This window comes from Pleurodeles waltl, chromosome 1_1, assembly GCF_031143425.1.
Source record: "Pleurodeles waltl isolate 20211129_DDA chromosome 1_1, aPleWal1.hap1.20221129, whole genome shotgun sequence".
Lineage (NCBI taxonomy): Eukaryota > Metazoa > Chordata > Amphibia > Caudata > Salamandridae > Pleurodeles > Pleurodeles waltl.
The window spans coordinates 708,314,321-708,329,425 of NC_090436.1; positions in this window are offsets into that span (position 1 = coordinate 708,314,321).

Here is a 15,105-nt window from a genome sequence, read left to right on the forward strand (position 1 = left end):
GGGTCTTCTATCTCTGTCGAGGAGTCCAATGCCACCGTGACGCTCACAATCGAGGTCCAGATCACCATCAAGAATCCAGCAAAGATCAATATTGACAACCATACTGACACTGAAGCATCAACGTTGATCACTGTCCACAAGCTGGTTGACATCAGGATGTAGAGAAAGGTCGATGTTGAGGAGTTTCACAATATCTTCAAGGCTACAGGAGGCAAAAGGAAAGGGGAGGCATATCTATACTTCCCCAGATCCAGAGTATTCAAGAACATACTCCCCTTCAAGGGCTGCTCCTGCCTCTCCATTGTTAGAGCCACCTCCTCAACCACCTGCTACACCATCTCAACCTCTGCCTCTGCCTCCACCACTCCCTCCACCTTCAGCGCCAGTAATTCCACAGAGCTCCACAACTTGTTCTAGATTGGGCCATCATTCCAGACACCGCAGGTCAAAGCGCTCATCTCCATCAACTAGGCACTCACATCATTGCCACCATTCAAGGAGATCTCACTCAAGGCACACCCTTGACTCTTCATCCATCACAACCAGATGTTACTCTTCAACACTGTCCCCACCACCACGTATTTCACCTGTGGATGATATCTCTACTTTTCAGAAAGTCTGGGTGAGAGGACCTGCAAAGCTAAATATATCAATGTCGACTCCAACGCCATCAACTTCAGTCATGTTTCAGACCCTACCACATAGGTCTGCATCAAGGTCTTTCTTACTACTAGTGCCGGGGCTATTAGAACCTGGTATGGACTTACTTTTAACTTCAGCCTCCATCCCGCCAGCACCATCCAGGCTTCAGAAGAAGTACTGCACTCCAGAGCAGGATCCTGCTTTTATATGGATGGACCCATCACTGGACTCTGCTACTGTAGTGGCAGCCAAAAAACATCATGCCACTACTTCCACTTACACGGTTCTTCCTGATAAGGAAAGTCGGAGGATTGACTCAATGGGTTGCAAAGTTTGCAGCACAGCGACAACCACAATGAAAGCGGTAACATTTGATTTTTTTATTCCATTTAATTTTGCTTTTAAAATTGGTTGCAGTTGTGGTGGTGTCCTTTCACCTAGGAGCATTTACATTTCTTAGCACATTTTTTTCACTCTGTGCTTTTTTCAAGGCTGCAACGGGACAGGATTGTCGGCACAAGTGGTGCACTGCGACTATAACACTTCACAGAAACATATGTATTTTCACAGAGGGACTTTTTTTCAGCATTTAATTTGACGCAACAGCAACAAATGGTAGCTTAGAAGGAAGTGACTTATGTTATGCTAAACATCGAGAAGTTAAAAAGTTGCCTTTTACTGTGGCTGAAATACCATCTGCTGAATGGTTAATACAAGGAGTAATCAATCTGCCTGTTTCAACACTGCAATTCACATCCTGCTTAGAACACATTCCACTGGGCAGATATGAAAGGCTAGGAGATAGTTATATTTATGAGGTGTGGGAGCTACCCTTTCCGCACAAATATCTCAGTGGCATGAAAGAGGTATTTCTTAGCGGCAGTGAATGCGAGACTTTGGTGAACCATTCAAGGGTTTGCAAGCAGTTGTCTTTGCATGGGGCGTGCAGTGCTGCAGCCGCCAATTTAGCTTGCTATCTGAAAGGAGTTTCAGTCCCTTTTATTAGACCAGTGTTCAAAATGCTTTTTAATGAAAGATATGTGCTTCTTAATAGTGAGAGCTGTTGTTGAATGTGAACTGGAATTGCTTATGTAGTTTCAGTCTCCCAAATTGTCACCTGTTGCGGTAACAGTCTTTTTACCCCCATGCAACAGATGAAAAGTAGCAGATATTTGACCTCACATTGCTAATTCAAATGGGAATTGTGACAAGTTAAGCAGACTAAAAGCTCTATTGTTTCAAAATCATGTGGCACTGTTTTTACTTTAAGTAGCGAGGTCTTCTGCAGAAAAACAGTCCCTTTTAAAAACAAACTTTATGAGACACTTTTGTGAACTTGTGAGATGGTTTTTTGAAGCGTCTAGTACTTCAGGGATTGCATATTTCCTTAAGGCTGTTGGTTCTGGTTTCGTTAACACTGTCTCCATTATATTTGGCATAATAACATCAGCCATACAATCGATATTTTTTTGTATTTTGGGAGGATTTTCGCTTACTTTGGCTATAACAGGTGGCATCTTGTTGTTTCTGTTTTTTATTCTCAGTGGCTGTCCCATCGCATCAAGGAGGATTGATTGTGCTTTCCACCAGCAAAACTGTGTTGTGAATTCATGATGCAGTATTTTGGAGCACCACTCCTGGAAGAACTAGAGTGCAACTGGTCTCTGTCATTTAGACCGGTTTTGGATTGTGTGCAACCCGTGTTTTGATGCCTCTGGTGCCTGTTCAAATGTGCACTAAAAGTTTGTCTTTCTTCGCGGCGGACATTAATCTGTTGATGTTTTTGCTGAGGGCTCATTACCAAACATGCACGTTGACAGTGTGTTTGCTATGGGAAGTCATCTAAGAGCTACCCTTTGTGGATCATGCTACTCTTGCTTCAACATTGGGCACAACACAGAATGCTGCTGCCTCAGCTGGAGCTCAGTCCTTGGAAAAAGAGTGCTCTTAGGTCTTCCTTGGCAATGATTTGGTCACATTACCACCTGCCGAAGTGGAACATTTCCTTGAGTCAGTTGTCCCGGATGAATTGGAGATTTTCAAAATGACACTGACCGTTAAATTTGGCTTTACTGGCACCACTGCTACGTTTTTAAATTGTCCATTCCAATTTTTTAATGCACCTGCTCGAATGTGTTTTGACTTGTCCCATAAGGGGAGGGTAATGCAAAGCCACTTCAGTGATGAATGTGGGCACATTATTTTAGCACCTAGGCCTGCAGCTTGTGCCCTCTAGCCTAATGAACACATTTTAAATCATTTTATTTGAAATTTTTATTTTTAGAATCGGCCACATTTGTGGTAATGTTTTATTTTCCTTTCTCTTGCTGTCCTTTCGCCTAGGAGTGTTGCATTTCTTAGCACACCATTCTTTTCACTCTGCTTTTTTCGAGCTGCAACACAATAGGATTGTTGGCACAAGTGGTACACTGCGTCTCTAACACTTCACAGAAACATAAGTATTTTTAAGTGGGGACACTTTTCTCAGAACACTAGCTGTTTTATTATAAAAACATCTCTTTGTCCCATGCACTTTAGAAGGAGGTTCCAGCCAGATGAATATAACTGCATGCTGTCTGACTTTTTCTGATGGATACAACTACCTGTGGATTCCTCACCTAATGAATTCTCCCCAATGTGCAGCATTCGACGGAAACTTCTTTCCAGCTCTGCACGTCGGCGAGGACGTCACAATCACCCGACTCCACGCAGCTCCGTCTGACATCATCGTGGCAATAAGAGCCCCTCGCCGGCGTGCTGACGTCAGTTTCCTTTTTTCCGTGCCTTCGATAACGGTTATTTCTCCAGCTCTTGTATTGTTTGCTGTTGAAAGGGATACTTTGTGTTTTTTCGGGATGTCTGCTCCGAAGAATTCAGGGTTCAAGCCTTGCAGAGAGTGCGGAGGTCGGATGTGAGTCACTGACCCGCACAACGAATGTCTATGGTGTCTGAGCTTGGACCACGACGTCCAGGAGTGTGGTTCGTGCCAGAAAGTGAACCCCAAAGCTCTGAAGGAGCGTGAAGCCAAATTATTTTTAGCAAAAGCTAAAAAGGAGAAGAGTAGTCACCATAGGTCTTTGTCGGGGAAGTCGGCGAAGAGTCATAGGAAACGGTGCCATCGCGATTCCCGCCGTCGTTCCAGAGGAAGTTGTTCTAGGTCGAGGTCTCCATCTGCTCGGCGCCATAAGTCATTGGAGGTCAGCCCGACGGTGACTCCTCAACCTTCGACTCCCCAGTCTTCTCCGGCACCGTCGGTCTTTGAGGTAGTGGAGCCTCAAAGTCCTCGCTCATCTCCGGCGCATCCGGATGTCCAGGATCCGAGTCCGGTTCCGGCTCCAGCTCCAGCTCCTCAGTAGTATCCTGCTTTTCCTGCTCTGGGGACGGATCCAGTGGCATTCCTTAATGCCATGTTTGCCATGTTTCAGAGCATGGCGCCGGGAGGTGGTGCGCCGGCTGGCCCTACTGGTCCCTTGGCATTTAATTTAGGCATTCCCGCTCCTTATAGACCGACGCCGTTCATGCCATTCTGTCCAGCAGGGGACACTAGCCCGGCGTCGGTACCGGCAGTGCAGCCGTTGACGTCGATGGAAAGGCCTTCGACGCCGGTTTCTATACAGATGGAGGCGTCCCGAAGTTGGATGGCATAGATGGGTGGAGATCGTTTGGCCACGGCGCCGATGGATCCATCTCTGGCATCGGAGGGGTCCGGAGATCGTGTGGTGACGCCTTCTCGACGCCGCTCTCTGACGTCGGCCAACTCTTTGTCGACGCCTGGGCTGGAGGCAAAATTGCGTTCCCTAAGGAAGGCCCTCAGATTGTTGGAGGAGAGAGAATACCAGAGACAGCTCCTTGTGAAAGGGGAGATTGTGGAGCCCCTAGGTGACTTTCAGGGGTTGGACACTGCCAGTGGGATTTGGCCTCGCCAGGGGAATATACCGAGGAGGCAGCCTCATTTCATTCTGTCATCAGGAAGGCTGCTGATTTCTTAGAACTCTCGCTTCCGGTGGCCCAGGTCAAGACGAATATCGTGACGGAGGTGCTACAAACTGCCACTGCTGTTGCGGATCCATTGTTGCCTTTTAATGAAGCTCTTATGGATCCCATAGTTGAGGTCTGGAAAAAGCCTGTTTCATCATCGGCGGTGAACAGGTCGGTGGCCAGAAGGTTTAGATCCGCGCCTAGGGACCCTGAATTCCTTTAGAAACATCCGTCTCCTGAGAGTCTGGTGGTACAGGCATTGTGTTCATCGCGGTCTGCTCCTGGTTTCTTCCCTGGTGTGCCATCCGACAGGGAGTCCAAAAGGATGCAGCAGTCTGCAAAAAAGGTTTTTTCGTCCTGCAGCATGGCACTTAAATCAGCAAATGCCACGTCTATCCTAGGAAGATACATTCATGCTATAAAGAATGGAGCTAAAGTAGCGTTGCCTGATATGCCCCAAGACTTGCAGGGATTCCTCACGGATTCCCAGGCTGCGGCGACGCAGGTCATGCAATCAGGACTGGAAGCCACAGACTCGGTTGCTAGAGCCATGGGAACCTCCATCGCTACCAGACGTCATGCTTGGTTGCGTACGTCTGGGTTTTCATCGGATGTCGAAGCCACGCTGTTAGACTTGCCCTTTGATGGCGATAAATTATTTGGCACTGAAGCTGACTCTGCGTTGGAGCACTTTAAAGAGTGTAGGGCAACGGCAAAATCCTTGGGCCTGCAAGCTGTTTCAACCCCTTTTAGATCATTTAGACGTCTTAGAGTGTTTGGACGAGGGGCGTCCTTTCGTGGGAGATCGCAGCAGGCAGGCTAGCAGCTCTCAAGTCTCCCGTACAGATCTTTTAGGGGGCGGGGTAGAGTCCGTACTAGAGGGGCCACCCAACAGCAGCACTCTACCTCTTCCTCTTCCTCAGGGGGGGATGCAACAGGGAAAGCAACCCTAGTCCTCTAACCATTGCATCCCATGTATCTCCGGTAGGGGGAAGGTTGTCTCTTTTTCTTCCCATGTGGGAGTCAATAACATCAGACTCCTGGGTCATCAGTGTGGTAAGGAAAGGCTATGCCGTTTCCTTTCGGGGGATTCCACCTCCCTTCCCTTCCTGTCCTTACTTTTGTTCAGAAGATCATCTCCTGTTGTTAGAAGAGGAGGTTCTATCCCTACTGTCAAAAGGTGCAGTGGAGTTGGTTCCCGAGCAGGAGAGGGGTCAGGGATGTTATTCAAGGTATTATCTGATCCCCAAAAAGGATGGACGTTTGAGGCCTATCCTGGACCTGAGAAGTTTGAATTGGTTCCTCTAACAGGAGAAATTCAAAATGTTGACACTAGCACAGGTACTTATGGCGTTGAACAAGGAGGATTGGATTTCTTGGTATGATCAGTCAGACTCCCACCTCCGAGGCAGTACTGCTTTGGGACTCTATTCATTAGGTAGTTGTATGCATCAGAAGAGCAAGTTACTTACCTTCGGTAACGTTTTTTCTGGTCGATACACTAGCTACCTGTGGATTCCTCACGGTCCCACCCACCTCCCCGTAGTCTGTCTGGTCATACCGATATTTCCTTGGGTGTGTACATGTATATTGGTTTGTTTCTGCATTATGAGAGTATACATTTATAGATATTTGTATGTATTGGTGTACATTCATGGCTATGTATTTTTTACGAATATGCATTGATACTGTTTCCTATTATTATTTGTTTACCTTTTCTATAAAAGTTTTCTTGAATACGGTCATGATGAGTATGGAATGTTGATATTCACCTGTTCGCCTCAAAGGCATGTAAAAAATGGTGTAAACTGACGTCAGCACACCGGCGAGGGCCTCTTATTGCCATGATGACGTCAGGCGGAGCCGCGTGGATTTGGGCAATTGTGACGTCCTCGCCGACGTGCAGAGCTGGAAAGAAGTTTGCATTGAATGCTGCTCATTGGGGAGAATTCATTAGGTGAGGAATCCACAGGTAGCTAGTGTATCCACCAGAAAAAGCGTTACCGAAGATAAGTAACTTGCTCGTTACAGCTGCTTGCTGAGACTACCAGTTCCCTGGCCTATATGCGGATGGTATCTCTATAGACAACAGGCTTCTCTGTTACTATCATACTCTGGTATGGGGAATGATGTCTTTCTGGGGCGATCCTGAAGGGCGGATTAGGGCTTATTCTGGAGGGCTCTAACATAAAACATTAGAAGCGTAGATAGGAATCACATACATCATACGTACTGACAGTATGGTGGGATTTTTCTTGTGTTTCACTTTCCTTGTCACCATTTAGCTTCTAGTATGTTTCATCATCATCATTATTGCATTTCATGTTATTTTGTCTAAGATGCAGCTGATTCAATAAATCTTATTGAACCATTTCCAGGTCCTGTTTGTCTTTTGCATGTATGAAGCGAATGTAACTGAGAGAAAAGGATGAGATCTGATCCACCATGATTTTCCTGAGAAGTCACAATGTCATGCGCTCAGTTGGCCAAAATCACCTCTGTTCTTGGGCATAGGTGAGGTGCTGCTTACTGGCCGGAAACAGATTAAGCCGACAATTGTTGCATGGTGTGGAATTGGACTCAGTTCCCCATAATCCAGTTGATGCTGCCACCCAAATCCAACAGCCTCATTAGTACAATGAGAGCTAATGCAACACCAGAACATTTTCAAAGTGCATGGCAGTGGTGGCTGCCCATCTGAGGATGCACAAAATATTTGTCTACCCCTACCTAGAAGACTGGCTGATAGGCGTGAATGTCTCAGGAAGCTCAGCTTCACTACAACTAGGCTTACAGTTTTCTCCATAGATAAATCCTCCAGGTCAACCTCTGCAAGTGAACTTCTGTCCCAGTTCAAACCTTACACTACCTGGGAGCTTCCATTGATACAGTACAGGAAAGAGTGTCCCCTTTGGAGGAGAGAACTTTATTGATCCTTCAGAAATGCCACTCTATCATGACAGCTTACGATCCAACAGTTATAACAATCTCCTCTCTCCTTGGCTCAATGGCATCTTGCATCTTCCTAAAACCGAATGCTTGCCTCCACATGCAACCTGTCCAAGAATGTCTCGAGGACTAGTGGGACCAGCTGACGAGCAAGTGGGATGACAGGATAGTACTATCTCATCATGCTAAGCTGTCCTTAAAGTGTTGGTGCTCCCCAAAAAACCTACTTCGAGGGATGCCTTTTCATCATGAGTTTTCTCCTCAAACAATAGTAGCAAAATGCCTCACTGATAGGCTAGGGGCTCACGTGGACCATCTCCAAATCAAGAAATAATGGTCAGAGAGAGAGTCAACATAACATATCAACCTCCTGGAGTTACACGCAGTCCATCTAGCACTAAAAACGTTTCACCTGTTGTTCAGATCCAACTCCCTGCTTGTCGAGACGAACAATACGGCAACCATGGACTCCTTCAGCAAGCAGTGATGGACAAAGTCCAGGCCTCTATCACACGAAGCCCAAGCAATCTGGAAATGGCTAATAGCCAGGGATCTAACAATCACCGCAGCTCACCTTCCAGATGTGCAAAATGCACCGGCAGACTCAGCAGGATTCTGCAAGAAAACTACGAGTGGGTCTTGCACGACAAGTTCGTTCACAACATATTTCATCTGTGGTGCTTACCTTCTATCGACCTATTCCCCACCACAAAGCAAAACATTTCGAAGCTTCACCTCGAGGTGCTACCAACCAGGGATGCTGGAGAATGCCCTAAGGATCGACTGGCCTGACAAATTTCTTTACGCCTTTCCAACGATTCCCCTGATCCCAGCAGTCCTCATCAAACTGTCCCACTCGAGGGCCAAGATGATCTTAATTGCTCCAGAGTAGCAACGTGAATGGTGGTTCACAGATCTTCTTCACGAGTCCATCGATTCACATCTCAGACTATCATGCAGGACAGACCTGTTCAAGAAGTTCAGAGGTCAGATCGTGCATCCCAATCTCTCCTCCTTGAATTTGGTGGCATGGCTCATAAGCTATTGCAGTACGGACAGTTGAATCTGCTGCAGGACTGCATGGACATCATCAAAGAGGCTAGACGGCCTTCTACTTGTTCTGCATTTGTCTTCAAGTAGAAGAGAGTCTGCATCTGGTGTTCTTCCAAGAATGTGGACCCCACTTCTTGGCAGGAAGATGTCATTCTGCCATACTTACTCCATCTGGCAAAATCTAGTTTGCAGTTCTCTTCTGTAAAGGTTCACCTGGCAGCCCTTACTGCCTACAGAAGATGTCCTTTACAAATCTCTTTTTTCTAAAATCCAGTTACTAAGGATTTTCTATAAGGTTTAAAAAAGTTGTCCCTCCCATTAGGAGCCCTTCACCTACCTGGGAGCTTAATATTGTACTCTTGTCTTATGCAGGATCCCTTTAAACCTATTTCCAAAGCCTCTGTGAATCACCTCTCTTGGAAGACCACTTTCCTTGTAGTAATAACATCAGCTTGCAGGGTTAGCGAGGTCCAAGCGCTTTGTTCTCACAACCCATACACAGTATTCCATTCTAACAAAGTGGTTATGAGAACACACTCGAAATTCCTCCCTAAGATCATTTCAGACTTTCACGTTAACCAGACCATATCTCTACAGACATTCTTTCGGAACCCCTCTACTCCAGCGGAAATATCTTTCCATTCCCTGAATGTGAGGAGAGTTCTGAAGTTCTTTCTAGACAGGACACGTAGCATCCGAAGGTCAAAACAACTGTTTATTAACCATGGTCCGGTCTGGACAGGCTTAGCCACTTCCAAACAGTCTATTTTCCAATGGATAGTTTCTTGCATCCTGTCGTGTTATCCCTATCCCTGATATTTGCAAAGCAACAACTTGGAGATCTGTCCATTCATTTACCAAACATTGCTGCCTGGATTCTGATGTCAGAGCAGGCACTCAAGTAGGACAGACCAACATTAGGAATGTTTTTGCTTAATTTACCTTCTCTGTCCTTTCCATCGCCTTAAGTAGGGATGGGCTTGCTGCTCTATTCATTGCCTATGACTATAAATAGAAATCCCATACAAGAGAAGGAATAGTTTCTTACCTGTAACTCCAGTTCTCTCACAGGTGAATTTCCATTATAGTCAAATGCAACCCTCTATCCTCCCAGGTGGAGTGGACAGAGATCCACCAGTAGATTGATATATCACACAGAAGTCACCTTAAAAAAAAGGAAGCAACTACAACCTACTGAGCATGATGGGATACTAGTGGTCTTTGGGTTCTTAAAGGTGAAGCCTCTATTTTAACTCTTTAACTCTTATAATAGCAGCCTATGGGACTACACTGCCCTGGCTTTTTTCATCTCTCTACTCTACCAAAAGAGGGTTTGTGAAAGACATTTACGCTGTTTTACAAATTACAGTATGAAATTGGGCCATTTTAGCCTGTTTCCAGGAGGCTGCATAATAGTTTTATCTCTTTAGTGATTCTGCAGGCCATCTGCTCTTAAGAAAAAATGCCCTGGGGTCCCCGCACGTGTTATATGTTATGACTATAATAGAAATTACCATATTAGAGTGGAGGTACAGCAAGAAACGAATATATATATAGATATATATATATATATATATATACACATATATATGTATTTACTTACCTACATATATATTTCTGATGGACACACCTACCTGTGGATTCCTCACCTAAAGAATTCTCCCCCTTGCGCCAGCCTCAAAGGAAATTTCTTCTAGCTCTGCACGTCGACGATGAGGTCACAATCGCCCGACTCCACGCGACGCCGTATGACGTCATCTAGGCAAAAAGATGCCCTCGTCGACATGCAGACGTCAATTCCCTTTTTTCCGTGCCTCCGAGTAACGTTTTTTCTTCGAGGCTCACGGGGAGCTACAGTTGCGTATCGACGGTTACAATGTCGCAACCAAGGAAATCCGGTTTTAAGCCTTGTAACCAGTGCGGGGTCGAATGTCGGTTACCGATCCCGATGAGAATTGCCTCTGTCTGGTGCCTTAGCTCCGACCATGAGGTCGAGTCATGCTGCTCCTGCCAGCGCATGAACCCTAAGGCACTCAAGAAAAGAAAGGCAAAATTGTTCTTGGCCCGTTCCAAGAAAAAGAAGGAGAGGCGTCATCGGAGAGAGTCCTCTTCAAGATCCTCGAGGGCTCATCATCGCCATGGTGACTCTCGGCGCCGTCACGACTCCCGGCGCCGATCGAGTAAAGGACGGTTCAGGTCCAGATCGGCATCTCCGTCAGCTCGGCGCCGTCCGACGTGGGAGATTAGCCCGACCGTCACCCCTCCACCTCCTACGACTCCGACTTCACCTGGGTCGGTTTTCGAGGTAGAGCCTCTTCAGAGGCCAGAGGGTTCTCCTAGCCAGGAGTTGCCTGGCCCATCTTCGGCGTCTATGCCGGCGCAACAGCAATACCCAGCTTTCCCGGCGCCACGTACGGATCCTGCGGCTTTTTTGAATGCCATGTTCCACATTTTTTCCACCATGGCGCCGGGTGGAGGACAAGCAGGTCCGTCTGGCCCTTTGGCCTTTAATTTGGGTGTTCCGGCGTCTTATAAGTCGACACCTTTCACGCCATTTTTGTCTGCTGCAGCTGAAGCGGCGCCGATGCCCTTGACGTCGCCTAGGAGACCTGCTACACCTGCTACGGTGCCGATGGATGTGCCTCGGATCCAATCCACAGTCAAGGTTCCTGTGGAGCCGGAGGTCCGGCGTCGGATGGATCCGAGGTTCGGTGCCGACGAAGATCTTCGGCGTCGGACGACGCCTTATCGACGCCGGGTCTCGAATCTAGACTTCGATCCAGACGTCTGGCTTTGCGCCTTTTAGAGGAGGAAGAATACAGCAGACAACACCTGGAAGAGGGTGAGATCTTGGAGCCTTCCGGTGACTATCAGAGACTGGATACTGCAAGTGGCATCGATACTTCCCCTGAGTGGGATCTTGCTTCCCCTGGGGAGTATACTGAGGAAGCTGCGTCTTTTCATGCAGCAATATAGAAGGCTGCAGACTTCTTAGATCTTCCTCTTCCGGCTGCGGAGGTGAAGAGGAACCTTTTGACAGAGGTGTTACATCCAACTTCTGTGACGGCAGAGCCCCTCTTGCCTTTTAATGACGCTCTTCTAGATCCTATCATAGACATTTGGAAGAAACCTGTGTCTTCTGCAGCTGTCAACAGGGCGGTAGCACGACGCTATCGGACGGCACCAGGTGACCCTGCCTTGCTCTCCAAGCATCCGACACCAGAGAGCTTGGTAGTTCAGGCCTCCTATTCTTCCAGGTCCTCTCCTGGCTCGTTTCCCGGAACCCCTGCGGACAGGGAATCAAAGAAAATGGACCATTCTGCCAAAAAGGCCTTTTCTTCTTGTAGTATGGCCTTAAAGTCAACCAACGCAACCTGCATATTGGGACGTTATATTAATGCCCTTATGGAGGAAGCAAAAGGCCATCCGAACTTGTCACAGGAAGTGTTACAATTGCTGATGGACGCTCAGGCGGCGGCAACCCAGGTGATCCAGTCTGGGTTGGACATTTCGGACTCAGTGGCAAGAGCTATGGGCACGTCCATAGTTTCCAGATGACAATCTTGGCTACGTTCGTCTGGCTTTTCAACGGATGTACAGGCGACTCTCCTGGATCTGCCCTTTGATGGTGAAAAACTCTTTGGAACGAAGGCAGATTCTGCTCTTGAATGATTTAAAGAGAGCAGAGCCACAGCAAGGTCGCTAGGGCTTCAGTCAGCTGCCTCCTCCTCCTTTAGATCTTATAGGAGGTTTAGGTTTTTGGATGTGGCTCCTCCTTTCGTGGCAGATTTCAAGGACCACAACAAACTGCAAGCTCCCTGCTATACAGATCCTTCAGGGGCAGGGGCAGAGTCCGTACAAGAGGAGCCACCCAGCAGCACTCTGCCTCTTCCTCTTCCTCGGGAGGGGTGCAGCAGGGAAAGCAACCTTAGTCCTCGACCACTCCCTGTCCATTTGTCTCCGGTAGGGGGAGACTTGCCCATATTCTTCCAATATGGGAGTTTATAACAACAGACTCTTGGGTCATCGACATTCCCTCCCCGCCCATCCTTCTGTTCGGAAGACCATCTTCTGTTACTACATCAGGAGGTGTTATCCCTATTGGCAAAAGGCACAGTGGAGTTGGTTCCCGAGCAGGAGAGGGGTCAGGGCTGTTATTCAAGGTACTTCCTGATCCCCAAAAAGGATGGTAGGTTAAGACCAATTCTTGACTTGAGGATTTTTAATTGGTTCCTCAGGCAGGAAAAGTTAAAAATGCTGACCCTTTCACAGGTTCTTTTTGCGTTGAGCGAAGGAGATTAGATGGTGTTTGTCGATTTGCAGGACGCATATTTCCATATTCCGATCCTCAAATCGCACAGGAAGTATCTCCGGTTTGTGGTGGGATCGCAGCATTATCAGTTTGCGGTCCTCCCTTTTGGTCTTACTTCGGCACCTCGAGTCTTCACAAAGGTGATGGCGGTGGTAGCGGCAAAGCTCAGAAGAAGGGAGATAGCGGTGTTTCCCTATGTGGACGATTGGTTGATCAAAGCCAAGACTCCGGAGCTTGTGCGGCGTCATCTCCAGTCGACAACTCAATTGTTGTACGACCTAGGTTTTTCAATCAATTTGCCCAAATCTCACCTGGAGCCCTCTCAATTCCTCCTGTTCATAGGGGCAGTATTGGACACGACATTGAATCAGGCCTTTCCTCCGCCCCAGCGGGTTCAGGACATCCAGGCGTTGATTCCAATGTTTCCAAATGGAGCGGTAGTTTCAGTCCTCAAGGTCCTTCGTCTGCTCGGTCTGTTTGCTTCTTGCATACTGCTGGTAATTCATGCACGCTGGCACATGAGGGCTCTTCAGTGGTGCGTCCGCAGGCAGTGGTTTCAGCACAAAGGAGATCTCGAGGAATCGATAAAGATCTCCAGAGACACTGCAGTGGATCTTCAGTGGTGGGCAGCGGTCGACAACCTGTCACAAGGAAGGCCGTTCTCGCTACCGCCACCAGTGGCCACAGTAGTAACGGATGCTTCCACTCTAGGGTGGGGAGCTCATCTGGGGGACCTGGAGGTCAAAGGCCTTTGGTCTCCAGTGGAACAGAGATTTCACATCAATCTGTTGGAATTGCGGGCAGTACATCTGGCTCTCAAGGCCTTCCTGCCTTCCATTCATGGTCAGTCAGTCCAGATCCTAACGGACAATACTACCGCGATGTGGTATATAAACAAGCAGGGAGGAGTGGGATCGTATCTTCTCTGCAGAGAAGCTCTTCGACTCTGGTCCTGGCTTCAGGATCACAAGATCTGCTTGGTAGCACATCATTTGGCCGGGGCTCTGAACGTGCTTGCGGACGTTCTCAGTCGACGCAACTCGGGCGACCACGAGTGGCGTCTTCATCCAGATCTGGTTCTGTACATCTTCCAGATGTGGGGATATCCACAGATAGATCTGTTTGCAACTCAGGAGAATGTGCAGTGCCCGCTATTTTGAAGCCTCCAGTTTCTGATGGATACACCTACCTGTGGATTCCTCACCTAAAGAATCCATCCGACGCCGGACCCTCCGGCTCCACAGGAACCTTGACTGTGGATTGGATCCGAGGCGAATCCATCGGTGCCGTAGCAGGTCTCCTAGGCGATGTCAAGGACATTGGCGCGGCTTCAGCTGCAGCAGACAAAAATGGCGTGAAAGATGTCGACTTATAAGACACCGGAAAAACCAAATTAAAGGCCAAAGGGCCAGACGGACCTGCTTGTCCTCCACCCGGCGCCATGGTGGAAAAAATGTGGAACATGGCATTCAAAAAAGCCGCAGGATCCGTACCCGGCGCTGGGAAAGCGGGTTATTGCTGTTGCACTGGCGCCGGCATAGACGCCGAAGATGGGCCAGGCAACTCCTGGCTAGGAGAACCTTCTGGCCTCTGAAGAGGCTCAACCTCGAAAACCGACCCAGGTGAAGTCGGAGTCGTAGGAGGTGGAGGGGTGACGGTCGGGCTAATCTCCCACGTCAGACGGCGCAGAGCTGACGGAGATGCCGATCTGGACCTGGACCGTCCTTTACTCGATCAGCGCCGGGAGTCCTGACGGCGCCGAGAGTCACCATGGCGATGATGAGCCCTCGAGGATCTTGAAGAGGATCTTGAAGAGGACTCTCTCCGATGACGCCGCTCCTTCTTTTTCTTGGAACGGGCCAAGAACAATTTTGCCTCTCTTTCCTTGAGTGCCTTAGGGTTCATGCGCTGGCAGGAGCCGCATGACTCGACCTCATGGTCGGAGCTAAGGCACCAGAGGCAATTCTCATGGGGATCGGTAACCGACATTCGACCCCGCACTGGTTACAAGGCTTAAAACCGGATTTCCTTGGTTGCGACATTGTAACCTTCGATACGCAACTGTAGCTCCCTGTGAGCCTCGAAGAAAAAACGTTACTCGGAGGCATGGAAAAAAGGGAACTGACATCTGCACGTCGACGAGGGCTTCTTATTGCCTAGATGACGTCATA